The 16,765-nt window shown below is 37.4% G+C and overlaps 1 pseudogene; it reads left to right on the forward strand.

Annotated features, from left to right (window-relative positions):
- The first annotated feature begins 12,477 nt into the window (after positions 1–12,477).
- LOC102832247 lies at positions 12,478–13,139 on the forward strand (annotated as a pseudogene).
- Positions 13,140–16,765: the final 3,626 nt, after the last annotated feature.

Below are 16,765 nucleotides of genomic sequence, written 5' to 3' on the forward strand. Positions count from 1 at the left end.
ATGATTCATCTTAGTTAATAACAAAACTGAAGACCAAAACTAATCCCTAAATTCAATTCTCCATTCTCTATGCTTCAAGCCATTTTCTTTTCCAAAATAATTAAAATTGGTTTTACTTATTCATCTTCTTTATGGAACTTGCTCTCACATCTATCCTTCAACTCACAGATTTGATTGTCAACATTGTAAACTCTTCCCTTTACTGCTTCTGCTATACCTTTTCAATCCCAGTGTGGCACTCTACGATAAACACAGAACTTCTAACCATAAGATCAGTGGTTCAAATCCACCAGCAGATCCAGTGAAACCCTATAGGGTTATGATGGGTTAGAACTGACGTGACGGCCCTTTAACAACAACAGCTAAATTATCATGATCCAGAAAATCATCTTTATCAACCCAGCTTTAATTTGCACTGTTTTCCTTTCATTTAATTTTCTGCAATTTTTTGATAGATATCATATCCTATGATGAGTAAAGAGTTTTCTAAGTTTTATCTAGTTCCTCATGTAAATCAAGTTTACAAAACACTTACTCTGTGCTTTTCTATTGGTATGTCATTTATCTTGGAGTGTTTTATATGGCCTTTGTGTAGAGGTTTTCTTGTTTTTGGTTTTTATTTTGACTCATCCAGAGGATCAGAAGATATCTGTGCAGACTCAGTTAGTGTTTGCCAATGGATTGGACAAGTAACTATGTTAAGTGCCTTCGAATCTGTTCCGACTCATAGCGCCCCTGTATAGGCCTTCTGAAGAGCAGCTCGTGGATTTGAACTGTTGACCTTGTGGTTCAGTCCTGTGCTGATCTTACAGTGCCATAGCAGGAGTCCAAAAGCACCTAATCTGCCAAATCGTGGGATCAAGCCAAGACCTTTCGATCGTCAACTAAGCTATTTTGGCAGGGTCGAAGGTTCTGCTTTTAAGTAGACTTGTTTTTCTGATGGGGTTTTTCTAAACTTCACACACATTGCATGGATCTTAGCACTATGATTGGATGAATGACATACTGTATTTTTAATTGTTGCTGTTGTTAATGTTGTCAAATCAGCTCCAGCTCATGGTGACTCTTGTAACAACAGAACACAATGTTACCTGTTCCTGAGCCAGCTTCATGACCATTGCTGTGTTCCAGCCCATTTTTACAGCCACTGTGTATTTTGAGTGCCTTCCAATATAGAAGGATCATCTTCCAGAACAACATCAGACAATAATTTGTTAGGATCCATATGGTTTGCATTGACTAATTTTTAGAGTACATGACCAGACCTTTCTTCCTAATCTTAGTCTAGAAGCTCCATTGAAACTGACCACCATGGTAGACCATGCTGGTACTTGAACTACTAGTGGCTAAGCTTCCTACATCACAGCAACAGGCAAACCAACACAGTAAGGCAAACAGACAGACAAGCAGTCGATGAAGGGCCTAGAGAATCTATAATCGTCGGTTCAAAATGTCATCCCACATACCCTACCCAGCACTTTCTTACCAGTAGCTTTACCATTCACAATACAATATGTTGCTACCAATTCTCCACACCCCAAGTGACTTTTGGCCTTGCTGTTTTGTGGGACTGAGTATTTTTGACTAGATGGTGTTATGGGTTGAATCATGTTCCTCCAAAATATATGTTGCAAATCCTAACCTCTATGACAATGGTTATAATCCCACTTGGGTATGGATTGTTTTTGTTATGTTTATGAGCCAGGATTTGTTCATGAGTCAATTTCTTTTGAGATATGGGAGAGATTAAACAAGCAAGCTACAAGCAGAGATGGGAGAACTTGATGCCAAGCCACATGGAAATTTCTAAGGAATCAGAAAACAAAAGCTAAAGAGACAAGGTTTTTCCTTCCAGACCCTACTTGAAGGATGACTGCCAATGATATTTTTTACTTTATAAATTTTCATCTTTCCATACATTCATAGGAATTTGGGAAAGTTTACACCAGGAACTAAAACATACATGAAAAGAAGCAAATTTTCAATGGAAAGTCCATTTCCATTGTTCAACACAACAACACTCCATTAACTGTTGTAATAAAAAAATGTCTATTGACAGTAAGCTACAATATTAAACTAGTAATAGATCCTGTGAGTAGAGAAAACTATCTGGAATCAGATCCAAGTACACAGGGCAACCTGTTCAATGATCAATCAAACTCATGCTACAAGTTGCTTACAATTAAAGCAATCGGAGTATTTTTCTCCCTGAGGCTTTAGTCTTCTGTATTTCTGAAGAGACCCCTGATTGTCAGATCATATCATAGGGCAACCAACTTAAAGTTATGCAGGATTTGAAACACGATTAGGGTTCAAAGCTTATCTGGTAAACCTCCCACCCAATCACACTCATACATACCCATGTCAGTTCCCTATGCATATACATACGTGTGTGTGCATATATAAACACAGTTGGGAGAACACATCATAGCGTTCATCACAGACTCAACCAAACTAGCACAGGGCTAGCAACACATTTAAAACCCAATCTTGAGAGGATGCATCAAGAAAATAAATGAAAGAATCCCTTCAGGGAGACTTGTAGGTTGCATCAGCTTTTGGTATACAAGAACTTTGACAATATTGTGTGTCACACCAGGAGAGTTTGTCATTATGATTAAGTATTTGCTTTAAAAATTAAAATAAAACATACCCAGATTAACAACTAAAGAAATAAAAACAACCAAAATGTTTGTGTTATGTAAGAAAGCACAAAAAGAAGCTTGGAACACTATAAATAATTCTTTTATTTTTTTCCATTCAAGTTTGCATCTTTATTCCTGAAACCCATTTGTAGAACAATAGGATGGAGCACACTGGGGATGAAGATCATTTGCCATTTGACTTGAATGTGTGATGATTAAGTAACATAATTGAAAACATGACCCCAGGACTGTGCCAGGGTTCTATTGTTAGAAGATAAATCCAAATTGATACCAATTATTTTACATCTTTTTAAAAACTTTTTTCATCTTCAAATGTTGTAACAAATTCCAGGGCAGACCATCTGGTAATATTTCCAGCAGAACTAATCTTAGCCATCAGGTGTGAGACGACATTCTTTCATTTAAAGTTGTACTGTGTCTTCAATTCCTTTTCTCTTCTTTGTCAACTTCCAAAGTCAAAGGTCAAAAAGTGGTTGGCATCATTAGATAAAATAAGAGCAATGTCAAAATAATAGATGTTACCTTGTTTTTTTTTTAATGATATTCTTCTATTTTGTATATTTGCTACCTGGGTTTTATGTTGTTATTATTATTGCTAGCTGTTGTAGGTATCCTATCACCCCAATATTCATGACAAGCCCAAGAAAGATAGAAGGAAATGCTGACTGGTCTTCCTTCATCCCCATGAATAGTAACGGATCAATCAGGATTTTCAATGGCTGATGTTTGTGAATACATTGCCAGGTCTCGCTTCCTAATCCATCTTAGCCGCAAAGCTCTGCTGAAAACCTGAGTCTCAAAGGTCTGTTCATAGCATCATAGCAACACACAAGCCTCCACTGACAGATAGTCGTACTTGTTCAACAAGTGCACTGGCAGGAATCAAACCCAAGCCTCTGGAATGGAAGCCCACTACAGGTTTCATACAAACAACATGAAAGACTGAATAAATGCTTGTCTAATTCTGGACTTGACGTGTGGTAAACAAAGATAGTAACTCTTTGAAGGTATCAGTGCCTGGCATATGGTAGGGATTGTAAAAATATTACTAAATCAACACTAATTGAACAAATACATTTCTTTAGAAGCTTCTATTCTTTAGGAACATTTTGGTTCATTATTCAAAAGGACTTTTTATTAGAATTCTTTTTATAAAGCCTGATTTCTTTCTGGTACTGTTCCCTGATTTTCAAAATGAGACAAACCAGATATCTAGCATCACAGACACTTCTCATTTGTATGAGTGCCCTATTGTATACATTAATAAAGGCATATTATCTGCCTGTGGCCCCTCATTTTCACTACAGAAAGCATGGCATCCCACTTAAAGTCTTTTAACCTATTCACTTCATGGTAGTAGCAGGAGCAGAGCCTTCTGGGCTTTGTAACATAATAGTGCCCCTTTATCACACTGAATGGTTTATTAGAACCTGCTTGTACCAATGATTTAGTTCTACCACGGTGAGACCACCACTCCAGGGCTTTGCACTCGGTTTGGGAACTCTTCTGTCATTTTAATGTTTAGGGGTTGGTTTGTTTTCTTGTGAAATGGACTTTCATTTAATTTTAGCATTATTTACATTATTTATTACCTGGAGACAAATTGAGGACTAGGGGGTTGAGAATAGTATACTGTACTTGAGAAACATTCTGAAATTTGTAGTACACCAATATCACTCAAGGTATTTAGACCCCTGCAAGCCACCTCTCTCTCTCTTTCTCTCTCTCTTTTTCTCTCTCTTTCTCCCTCTCCCTCTCATACACACACACACACTTGCTGAAAGGAAGGCACACTGCTCTTTGTCAGTTATTGAAACACATAGAAAAAACCTGAAGTTTGCAAACCCAGTTGCCCTACTATACTTGATGATGTTTCAAATCCTGCCTAATAGCCTTTCTCTTGTCTTTCCTAGTTTTTTTGTTTGTTTGTTTGTTTTTATAAGTTGTTGTCATAAAAGAATCCCTAGTGTATATAGGTAGTGGGCTAAGTGTAATGGGCTAACTGGTGATGTGATTGGGTTGCTAACCACAAGACTGGCAGTTCAAACCCACCAGCCACTCCTCAAGAGCAAGACGAGGCTGTAAATATTTACAGTCTCAGAAACTCTTAGGAGCGGTTCTACTCTGTCCTATAGGGTTGAGATGAGTTGGCTGGATGGAAGTGGGTAGGTTATGATAAGGGTCTAAAAACACACCAGCTAGTATACAACTCTGGGTGAGATTAAAGCCCTTCTCAATTTGCCTCATTTTAACTTTTGGCTCAATCTACAGGCCTGGAATTCTTCCTTGAAACCTATTCTGAAGTCATGTTTGCATCTCACTCTAAGAAAAGGGACTCTGAATGGAATCTCAACCTACATGACAGCAGCGGGAGCATTGTTTTTTTACAGGTAAATTTTCTCCAATCTCTTTGTGAAGTGGAGTCCCTGGGTGAAAAAAATGCTAAAGCTTGTCTACTCACAGAAATGTTGGAGGCTTAAGACAGCTCAGAGGCACCTCAGAAGAAAGGTCTGGTGATTCATCTACAGTATAAACCCAATGGAATGCAACTGGAGTCTGATGCATATGTAGTCAGCCACTGTGAGTTGGAATCAACACAACAGCAAGTGATTGGCTTTGTGAAACCAGCAACTGGGATTGCATTGGTCTTGGCTTGTTTCGCCTCTCTGTCTAAAATGTTTAATTGTCAATCAGATTTCCATTTTAACCACTATAAGACTTGAAATTGAAAACAGAGTTTATGACAGTAAATATAAATTTGAAAAATAAAAAGTTATTTTACCAGAAAAACATAGCTTTCATAAACTAAATACATTATTCCTATGAAAAGTATAGTAGAACTGAATCTATGTTACTTCCTAAGTAGAGAAGGAGCCCTGGCGTGACTGTAGGATTAAACACTGGACCAAAAGGTCGGTTTGAACTGTAAGGTTGGTGGTTCAAACTCATCTGCAGCTCCTCGGAAACCCTATACATGGTTGCAATGAGTTGGAACTAACTCGATGACACTTAACAACAACAATAAATAAAGGAAAATTATATTCTCAATTGAGCTTGAAAAGACAAGGATTGATTGACAGATTTCAGCATCTATTTAACCACAGATGGCTGGGATACCTTTGTTTTTTTGTGTTTTGTTTTGTTTGTTTTCAGGTCACTTCTGAAATCATCAAACAGAAGAGAAAGATTTTTCCTAAATAGTAATTTAAGGATTTAAGGGTCAGTAATGTATCTACCAGAAATCTTATTATTTTTAAATCAATCAACAAAAAACCCAAAGGCTAAAATCATGCCTTCTTTCATTCTTAATATTAGTAGTGAAGAAAGAAGTTTAATTAGGAATGAAAAGCAATGATCTTGAAACATGAAGAGAAAAATTATATTGTAAAAGCTAAAAAATTCCTATAAAACTATCCCCAAGCAACTGTGTCATACACGGTTGCTATGAGTCAGAACCAACTCAAGGCACTTAACAACATTAACAGTAATGGTCCTTGAAAAACCCTGGTGTGGTGCTCTAGGATAAGCAATGGACTGCTAATTACAAGGTCATTGCTTCAAACCCACCAACCACTCCTTGGAAATCCCATGTCATTTTTGTTAAGTGCCATGGAGCTAGTTCTGACTCGTAGCGACACTGTATAGGGTTTCCAAGGAACAGCTGGTGAGTTTGAACTGCCAACCTTGTGTATCAAACTGACCTTGCAATCTAGTGCTTATCCTAAAACTCCATACCAGGACCCCTGGAAACCCTATACAGGGTCACTATTAGTTGTATCCAAGTTGACAGCACTTAGTAATAACAACAATGGTCTTTGAAAAGAGTCTTGGTGGCACAATGATTAAAGCGCTCCATGGGAAAACAATGTGACAGTGTGCTTCTATAAAAAGTACACCCTTAGGAACCCTATGGGGACAGTTCTTGGTCCTATAGTGTTGTTAGAAGTATGAATTGACAGGAAGACAGAGCATTCAGGGTTGGAATGACCTTCGAAATGATGAAATTCCATAAATATTGGCCTTGTAGACCACTATATGCCAGTATAAACAGGAAAGAATGAAGAAAATCAACAGACTGAATTCTTCTACAGTATAAAGATACCTTTCTTATTGATACATCCTAAAGAACCCCATCCAGAATCAAACCATTGCATCTGGAGACCTTTAGCAAGGGGAGGGGCAAGAGTAGAGACGGTCCTTGACTACGTTTTTCCTAGGATGCAAATTTTATTTGGCAAATTCACTGTAACAAAAGTCTCATTGAATTTAATGAAGTCTTAGAAACCAGATACAGCAGCCAAAAGTTAATGCCATTTAGATGCCAAATACTACAAATACCATTACTGTTTGATTGACTTAAACATTGAAAAAAAAAAAAACTTACAAAATATCTTTGACCTCTTGTTCAGTTTCTGGGAATTTCAGAAGAATTCTAGCTAGTGGCTTAAAAGCATGTATTAACAGCTACTTTTTTTTTTTTTCAAAATTGGAAAATACTAAAGTTAATGGGATTTGAACTGTTCCACAAACAATTTTTCTCCCAATATAGACAGTGAAAGTCTGAAGCCTCATGCATCCTTTTAATAGCTGGATTATTTGATAAAACAATAGGGTCAAAACACCCCATTCTCTAAACTTTATGATGGCTTCATTCCAAACCCTAATCCCACAAAAAATAAATAGCATACCAAAGAAAGAATCCCAGTAGAATGTTAACATATCTTTCTTTCATCACTCACTAAAACCTGACCTGAAATATGAGTTAAAAGAAACTGATCAAAATTAAGCATTCCTTCTTTGTCACGTTTCCATGTATAGCTTCCAAGCTATCTTCGGATGTGAACTTTAAAAACAAACTAAACAAAACTTTATACTGATTTTTAAGGCAGATCTGACCAGATCTCACTCTTTAATAAAATAGATCCCAAAGTCCATGTGTGTGAGCCTCGGCATGTCACTTGTAGGATAAGCACTGGGCTGCAAACCACAAAGTCAGCAGGTCAAACCCACTAGTCACTCTCAGAAACCCTACACAAGGTCACTATGAGTCAGAAACAACTCAGTGGAATACAGCAACGTTATATACATACAATGTGGCAATGTAGGATCAGCACTAGACTGCAAATCACAAGGTCAGCAGTTCAAACCCACCAGTTGCTCCTCAGAAATCTTGTATGGGGTCACTATAAGAACCAACTCAATGGCACTTAGCAATATATATATACATATGTAGGAGTCCTGGTGTGGTGCTGTACGACAGGCACTGCACTGCTAATCACAAGGTCAGTGGTTCAAACCCACCAGTTGCTCCTTGCAAACAATATACAGAGTCAATATTGGTGATTCTAAAACTGACTCGATAGCACTTAACAACAACAGTAGCATCCTTAGCAACTAGGAGGAGACGTAGCCTGTAATGTTGTTATGTGCCATCGAGTGCGTAACGATTCATGGTGGGAGTGGTTATGAAAGCCTCATCTTTCTCCCACGGAACAGCTGGTAGTTTCAAACTGCTGACCTTGAGATTAGCAGCCTGATTCGTAACCACTACGCTACCAGAGCTCCTTAACGATTCATAGCGACCTTATATAAGATTTGAAGCACCGACCTTGGGGTTCAAGCGGACATTTCAGTCGAGTGCTCATCCTACACCACCACACCGGAACTCCTCGCTTGTAACAAGTGTTTAATAAATATTTGAGTCATGAACAAAGAATACAATCAATAAATGAATATATATCTTAGCTTTAGAAATTTACTAGTTATCAAATAGTGAAAAGTACTTTAAATTTTATGCTCTTGCAAAGAAGTCCCTGAAAATGCAAAAAATATGATTTCCACATATTTAAGGTGGTCTTGGGAAGTGGATTTAAATAAACTAACAAAAAGGGAAAAAAGAAATCCCTTAAACATGATTCTACCACTGAATAGTAAAATTTCTATTTCCGATTTAAATTCACTTTAATAAATTACTTAGATTATATTTCTAATCTTTCAAAGCACTGTAAGTTTCACGGTCCAACAGCCCATCATATATTTTAATATTTTCTCTAAGATTTTAGGATGAATAAAAAGGAGAAAGCCAGAAGACACCCAATTCTTTGCTTTCAAAAGAGATGTTAATATAATGAAGGCAATCAAAGGAATACAGATAGAAAATGATTTCAGTCTTTCAGAACCCACAGAAAGTTGTTATGATTATCTTCCATCACCTGACACACCAAAAAGACCATTCGACACTGCTTCTTAAGCCCAGTTCAGAAAATAAATAAGCAGCAGTTTTCATTCGTCACAAGAAAACTGTTAGGGAAACCATATAAGCAATAGTTAAAACTTAGAACTAAAACAATAGTTAGGAGTGTAGCTATAGATCACAGATACGAGTATTGACCTCGGAGCAATAACTTTCCATTTTATCCGAGTTCCACCACTTTAGAGTAGTATGATCTTGGGCTAGTTATTTAACCTCTGAGACTCAGTTTTCTTATCTTTAAAGTGGACACAATATTAACTCCATAAGATTGTTGAGAATGTTAAATAGCCTAGATTATAGGAAATAATGAATGTGTGCACTTTTCGCAAATGTGAATATATGTGTGTGTGTTTGTGTGTACATGTTGTTATTAGGTGCCATTGAGTCAGTACCAACTCATAGCGACCCTATGGACAACAGAATGAAACACTGCCTGGTCCTGGGCCAACCTCACAATTGTTGCCACACTTAAAGCCCACTGATGTTGCCACTTTGCCAATCCATCTCCCTAGAGTCTTCCTCTTTTTCTCTGACCCTCCACCTTGCCAAACATATCCTTCTTCAGTAACTGGTCTCTCCTGACAATATGTCCGAGGTATGAGAAACACAGTTTGGCCATCCTGGCCTCCAAGGAAGACTCAAGCTGCACTTCTTCCAACACAGATCTGTTTGTTCTTTTGATAGCCCATGGTACTTTCAATATTCTTCTCCAACACCATAATTCAAAAGCATCAGTTCTTCTAGGGTCTTCCTGTCCAGCTTTCACATGCATATGAGGTTATTGAAAATACCATGGCTTGGGGCAGGTGCATCTTAGTCCTCAAACTGATGTCTTTGCTCTTCAACATTTTATAAAGGTCTTGCTCAACAGATTTGCCTAATGCAATATGTTGTTTGATTTCTTGACTACTGCTTCCATGAGTGTTGATAGTTGATCCAAGAATGAAGTCCTTAACAACTTCAATCTTTTCTCCATTGATAAGAATGTTGTTTATTGGTCCAGTGGTGAGGATTTTTTGTTTTCTTTACAATGAGATGTAATCCATACTGAAGCCTGAGGTCTTTGACCTTCATCAGTAAGTATTTTAAGTCCTCTTCACGTTCAGTAAGCAAGGTTGTATCATCTGCATATTGCAGGTTGTTAATGAGTCTTCCTACAATCCTGATGCCACGTTTTTCTTCATAAAACCCAACTTCTTGGATGATTTGCTCAGCATACAGGTTGAACAAATATGGTAAAAGAATACAACCCTGTCACACACCTTTCTAAATTTTAATTGTGTGCACCTATGTACTCATAAATTGTGTATATTGCTTTGCATAATTCTAAAATATTTTTTTTTAATTACAAAGCAGAGAAATGTGCCCTAATTAAGAGATTTCTGATAGCAATAACAAATAAATTTATCTGGCTAAATACATAGACTATTCATACAATTAATTTCTATATTATCATTGAGACTACAGCATAACATTTAAAATACTTTAAATTAACTATATAGACTTTCACATTGTATTTCATTTCTACCTAGTCTAACATGTTGTGATTAAATTCTGCACAACTATAACATAATCTTAAACTCTAATGTGACAACTCAGAAAAATGAAGGACTATTTTTTTTTTTAACCCAGCCTTTCATAATTTAAAATGTAACCTTTTGGTTTACATGATGCCTGCAAGCAGTGACATAGATGTTGACAACATTAATATCACTATTTCTGTCACTAAAATCTATAGCAAATACATTAGCAGCCACAAACGGAGGTAGTTTTCCTGAGAGCTTGCTAATTGCATTGCCACTGAGAACTTAGTTTTGCAGTATGAATACATACAAGCATAGAGCTGTGAAAGAAATTCAAACTCTGGAAAGATGTGTAAACAGGTTGACTGCTATTTTTTAATCTATTTGATTATATTTAGAGAATACAGTATGTTCTCATTATTGGTATTGCTAACTATTTCCCTAATGGTGATCAAAGATACAAAGGATATCTATTTTTTGGTTAAGAAAGAACAATTTTCACAAAGTCATAATTAAAGACTTAATTGAGTAGAAATTTGGATAATCTTGAATGTAGAATCTAGAACAATTAACTGAACTTCCATGCATTGATAGACCAGCCATCTACCACTGCCCCATGGAATAAACAAATCTCGTATTCAAAGCACAAGTAACTGGTGACACCATCAGGGAACTTGAAGAGATGAGGATCAGGTACAGAATTTGATGGTTATGCACAACTACAAATTCATCTTTCATTTGTATTGATATTGATATTTCTATGGGCAATATAGGAGTCCTGGTGTGGCGCTGTGGGTTAATACGCCAGACTGAAAAGCTGTTTGAACTGCAAGGTTGCAATTTAAGCTCACCAGCTGCTCCTCAGAAACACTATACAGGGTCACTATGGGTTAGAAATGACTCAATGGCACTTAACAACAACAACAACATGGGCAATATATTGAATGATGTAGGTATCATCAAAAGGAGATAGAAGCAATACCATTTTAGGAGGTGGCATGTAATCAGGTACCAATAGTACAGAAGCAAGAAGTTCAAGTTGACATGAAGTCATGCGCAAAAAACAAGGATCTAGGAATTGATGGATTACAAATAAAAATGTTTCAAAAAATGGATGCAGTGCTGGAAGCACTCACTCATCTATGACAAGAAATTTGGAAGACAGCTACTTGGCCAACTGATTGGAAGAGATCCATATTTGTGTCTGTTCCAAACAAAGGTGACCCATCAGAATGCAAAAAATCATTGAATAATATCATTAACATCACATGCAAGTAAAATTTTGCTGAAGATCATTCAGAAACAGTTACAGCAATATATCAACATGGAGCTGCCAGAAATTCAAGTTGGAGTCCGAAGAGGACATGGAATGAGGGATATCATGGCTGATTCAGATTGATGTTCATGCGTGGTCACGTGGAGAATACCAGCAAGATATGCTATACTGAGTACACAAAGGCATTCAACTATGTGAATCATAAAACCTATGGCAAATGTTGCCAATAACGAATATTCCAGAACTCTTCATTGTGCTCACAAGGCCTGTACATAAATACACCATGAGGTAGTTGTTTGAACAGAACAAGGGGATACTAAATGGTTTAATTTTTGTTTTTCAAAGATGGTGTTTGCCAGAGTTGTATCTTTTCATCATAGTTATTCAATCTGTATGCTGAGCAAATAATCTGAGAAACTGGATTGTAGGAATTAGAACATGGCATTCGGATTGAAGGAAGACTGATAAACAGCCTGTAATATGCATAGGATGCAACCTTACTTGCTAGAAGTGAAGAGGACTTAAAATACTTACTGATGAAGTTCAGTGACTACAGCCTTCAGTATAGAATGCACCCCAATGTAAAGAAAACAAAAATCCTCACAACTGGATATAATAATAATAAACGGAGAAAAGATTGAAGTTGTCAAAGACTACATTTTGCTTTGATCTACAATCAGCACTCATGGCAGCAACAGTCAAGAAGTCAAATGAGCTTTCAGATTGGCTGCTCCACTTTGAGGAGGGCCATAGCCAGGCATGACACCCATTCAGAATGGCATGATCCTGAAATCGTAATTCCATAAGGACTGGCAGTGGTGCGGGTCACGTGCTTTAACCAGCAGACACAGAAGAGCCACATACTCAAGGTTCAACAAGCCAAAGCCTGCCACATCACCTCACATACTGCATCTAGTCCCATCCAGCCCATTGTGTGGTGCTTCACAATGTGGTTCACACCAAGTCCAAGCTGGAAAGAGCTAAAGGTGGTCAGTATCCACAAGAAGATAGCTACATTCACAAGAAGGTGGTGTGGGCCATCAGGATCTCTGTGAACACCAGAAAGAACAAGTCCACTGAGTTAACATGCAGATTAACATGCAGCAGCTAAAAGAGTATGGTTCCAATTTCATCCTATTACTCTGGAAGCCCTTTGCCCCCAAGAATGGAGACAGCTCTGCTGAAGAACTCAAGCTGGCCACTCAGCTGACTGGACCAGGGATGTCCACCCAGAACGTCTATGAAAGGAAGAGAGCCTGGGTAATCAGGCAAGAAGAGAAGGACTTCAAGGCATTTGCCAGTCTCCATATGACCTATGCCCATACTCAGCTCTTTGGCATCTGGGCAAAGAGGGCCAAAGAGGCCTCATGCAGGATGTGAAAAAGAAAAAGCAACTCTATATTATCAGGGAATTACAATAAAAGCAGTGAAGCCTTAAAAAATAAAAATATGATGTACTGCTAGGCAAATCTACAGCAAAAGACCTCTTTAAAGTGTTCCAGAGCAAAGATGTCACTTTGAGGTCTGAGATGTGCCTGACCCAAGCCACAGTATTTTCAATAGCATCATAAGCATGTGAAAGTTGGACAAATAAGGAAGACTCTAGAAGAATCAATGCATCTGAATTATGGTGTTGGCAAAGAACATTGATAGCAACATGGAGTACCAAGAGAACAAATAAATCTGTGTTTAGAAGTCCAGCCAGAATGCTCCTTAAAAGCCAGTATCACAAGATTTCATCTCTCATATTTTGGACATGCTGTCAGGAAGGATCAGTCACTAGAGAGGGACATCATGCTTGGTAAAGGGGGGGGGGGCAACAAAAAGGAGGAAGGCACCTGAAGGAAATGGATTGACATAGTTGCAGCAACAAAACAGTTGTGGGGTGCACAGAACCTGCCGGTACTTCATTCTGTTGTGCATAGAGTCACTACATGAGTTAGAACTGACTAGATGGCACCTAAAAATGACATACAGCAATAAATTCTTCTTATCTCTCAAAATGCTAAACTTGTCCTAGGAACTATTGAAAAAATACATTCAAGATTCTGCAGGAGAAATCACTTTGGATTACAGAAAACATCAGCCACATGTTAATGATATTTTATCCTCAGAGCCAAGAACAATGTCTGGAAAATTGTACGTGCTCAATGAAAATAGTAGGTTAATTGACAAATTAACAAGTGTGATTCTGTTTGTACACTCATTCTGAAGTGACCACTTAAAACCCATGCTTAATTGAAGGGTAGAAAACAGAGACTAAGTGTTTCATATATAAAAAGATCCATTAGAACAAGCACCACACAAAAAAACCCACTCTAATATGATACAGAAAACAATAGTGTATCATGATATGTATTGCCTTGTTCTATGTATATATGTTGCTGTTGTTAGGTGCCGTGGTATCAGTTCTGACTCATGGTGACCCTATACAGGATTTCCAAGAAGCACCTGGTGAGTGTGAACTGCCAACCTTGCAGTTCAATGCTTTATCCCAAAACACCACACCAGGATTCCTATGTATGTTGTTGTTGTTAAATGCTGTGGAATCTGTTCCAACTCATAGCAACCCTGTACAATGCTTTCAAGGAGCAGCTGGTGAGTTTAAACCACTGACCTTGCAGTCCAATGCTTTATTCCACAGCACCACACCAGGACTCCTATGTGTGTCTATAAGTATATATAAAGCAACTCAATTTTCTTCATATGGAAATCACCTCACATCTTCTAGTTTCTCACTCATACTTTATAAATGAGAAGATGCTACCAAGCTTGGATAATTTATACTGTGTTATTCATTTACCAAAATATAGTTATCAAAATGGTAAAATCATAACTGTCATGCAAATATACAATAAAATATGTATCATGATTTTTAACTCCTTCATGAGGAAACCAGTAAAATGTTAAACCATCTTAATTGGATATTTGAGGAGCTAAGTGTAAGTAATTTAATAAAGGAAACTTTGGCTAAGATTACTGAGTTTGTTACAAAATTAGTTAATATTCACAATATTCATAACTACTTGGAGAAGGATATCATGTTTGGTAAGATAGATGGTCAGAGAAAAAGAGGAAGACCCCCAACGAGATAAACTGGCCAAGTGGCAGCATCAATGAACTCAAGCATGGCAACAGTAGTAAGGTTGGCCCAGGATTGGGTAGTGTTTCGTTCTGTTGTGCATAAGGTCGCTATGAGTTGGTACCAACTCGATGGCACCTAATAACAATAACAGTTTAGATTTATATTTTCTAGTGAACAGAAGTTATAAGTTGTAAAATATTTCAGTCAATAGAAAATTAACCAAAGATACAAGCCCAGTATTACAGTGAAAAGTCATTTGATCATCTCTTAGACTATCATACTATATTCATTGAATTCCCATCAGTAATATTTCTGGAGAGTGGAGGAAACATGATTTTTAGCTATGACTAATTAATACTTGTCATAGGCCAGATTTTCAAGAGAAGTAAAATCAGTGAAGCATATATATGTATCCATATAAAGAGAAGTTTATTATCTTACAATTGTAGGTAGAGTCCCCAAAGGAAGAGAGAGAGTCCCTCCTACATGTCCATTATATTGGGAACAGACCACACCCCCAAAGAAGCATCCCTTTAATTGATTGGCTGTGCATAGCCACTCATCATAGAGTTAACTGTGCCTGCATTAGGTTTCATCACTATGGGAATAAGCACATCCCAACTGGTAAACCTCTGGACATCCTGGCCTAGTCTGACATAGAATCCTAACCATTACTATAATTAAAAAGCAATTGCTCTGTTTCTATCATAAAGAATAAATATAGACACAACCTACTGGTGGGAGAAAATATTTGGGAACCAAGTATCTGGTAAGGGTTTAATATTGAGATTATACAAATAATTGCAACAACTCAACAACAAAATAACAAACAACCCAGTTTAAAAATACGCAAAGGATTTGAATGGGTACTTCTGCAAGAATGTTAACTAATTAGCACATAAAAATATGCTCCATGATATGTCATTAGGAAAATGTAAATTAAAGTCACAATGAGGTACCACTTCATACCCACTAATATGGCTATTATCAGAAAAAAAACAAAACATAAAATAACCAATGTTGGCAAGGATGTGGAAATATTAAAATCCTAATATATTGCTGGTGGGGATAAATGTAAAGTTATATAGCCATTGTAAAAAAGTTTGGCAGTTCTTCAAAAAGTTAAACATAGGATTACCAAATGACCTAGTTATCTCATTCTTAAGCGTGCACCTGGAAGACTTAAAAGCAGGGACTCAAAAAAATAATTGCATGCTTAAGTTTATGGGTCAGTGGTAGAATTCTGGTCTTTCATGCAGGAGATGTGGGTTTGAGTCTAGTCAATGAGCCTCATGCCTGACCACCCACAGCCTCTTATTATGGAGTTCTGGTATGGAGTTGTTGGATATACACTGAACCACAAGGACAGTTTGAACCACAAGGCCGGTGGTTCAAACTCACCAGCTCCTCCTCGGAAACCCTATACAGGGTCACTATGAGTCAGAACTGACTCGATGGCACTTAACAACAACAACAAATCATAATAGCCAAAAGGTGGAAGTAACTCAAGTGCCCATTTGGATAAATAAAATGCAGAATATTCATACATTAGACAACTATTTAACTATAAAGATAATGAAGTTCTGATACATGCCATGACATATGTGAACCTTGAAAACAATATGCTAAGTTAAATAAGTCAGGCACAATAAAAATAAGCCCAGATACATACAAGTATTTTATGAGTCCTCTTATTGTTCTTAGGTACCATCAAGTCTGTACCTACTATAGCAACCCAAGGCACAACAGAACAAAACACTGCCTGGTTATGCACCAACTTCACAATCCTTGCTACACTTGAGCCTATTGCTGCTGCTACTGTACCAATCCATCTTACTGGGGGTTTCTCTGTCTTGCTGACCCTCCACTTTACCAAGTATCATGCCTTTCTCCAGGGACTGGTCCCTCCTGATAATATATATCCGAAATATGAAAGATAAAATCTGGTGATACTGGCTTCTA

This window comes from Chrysochloris asiatica, unplaced genomic scaffold (genome assembly GCF_000296735.1).
Source record: "Chrysochloris asiatica unplaced genomic scaffold, ChrAsi1.0 scaffold00060, whole genome shotgun sequence".
In the NCBI taxonomy this organism is placed as follows: Eukaryota; Metazoa; Chordata; class Mammalia; order Afrosoricida; family Chrysochloridae; genus Chrysochloris; species Chrysochloris asiatica.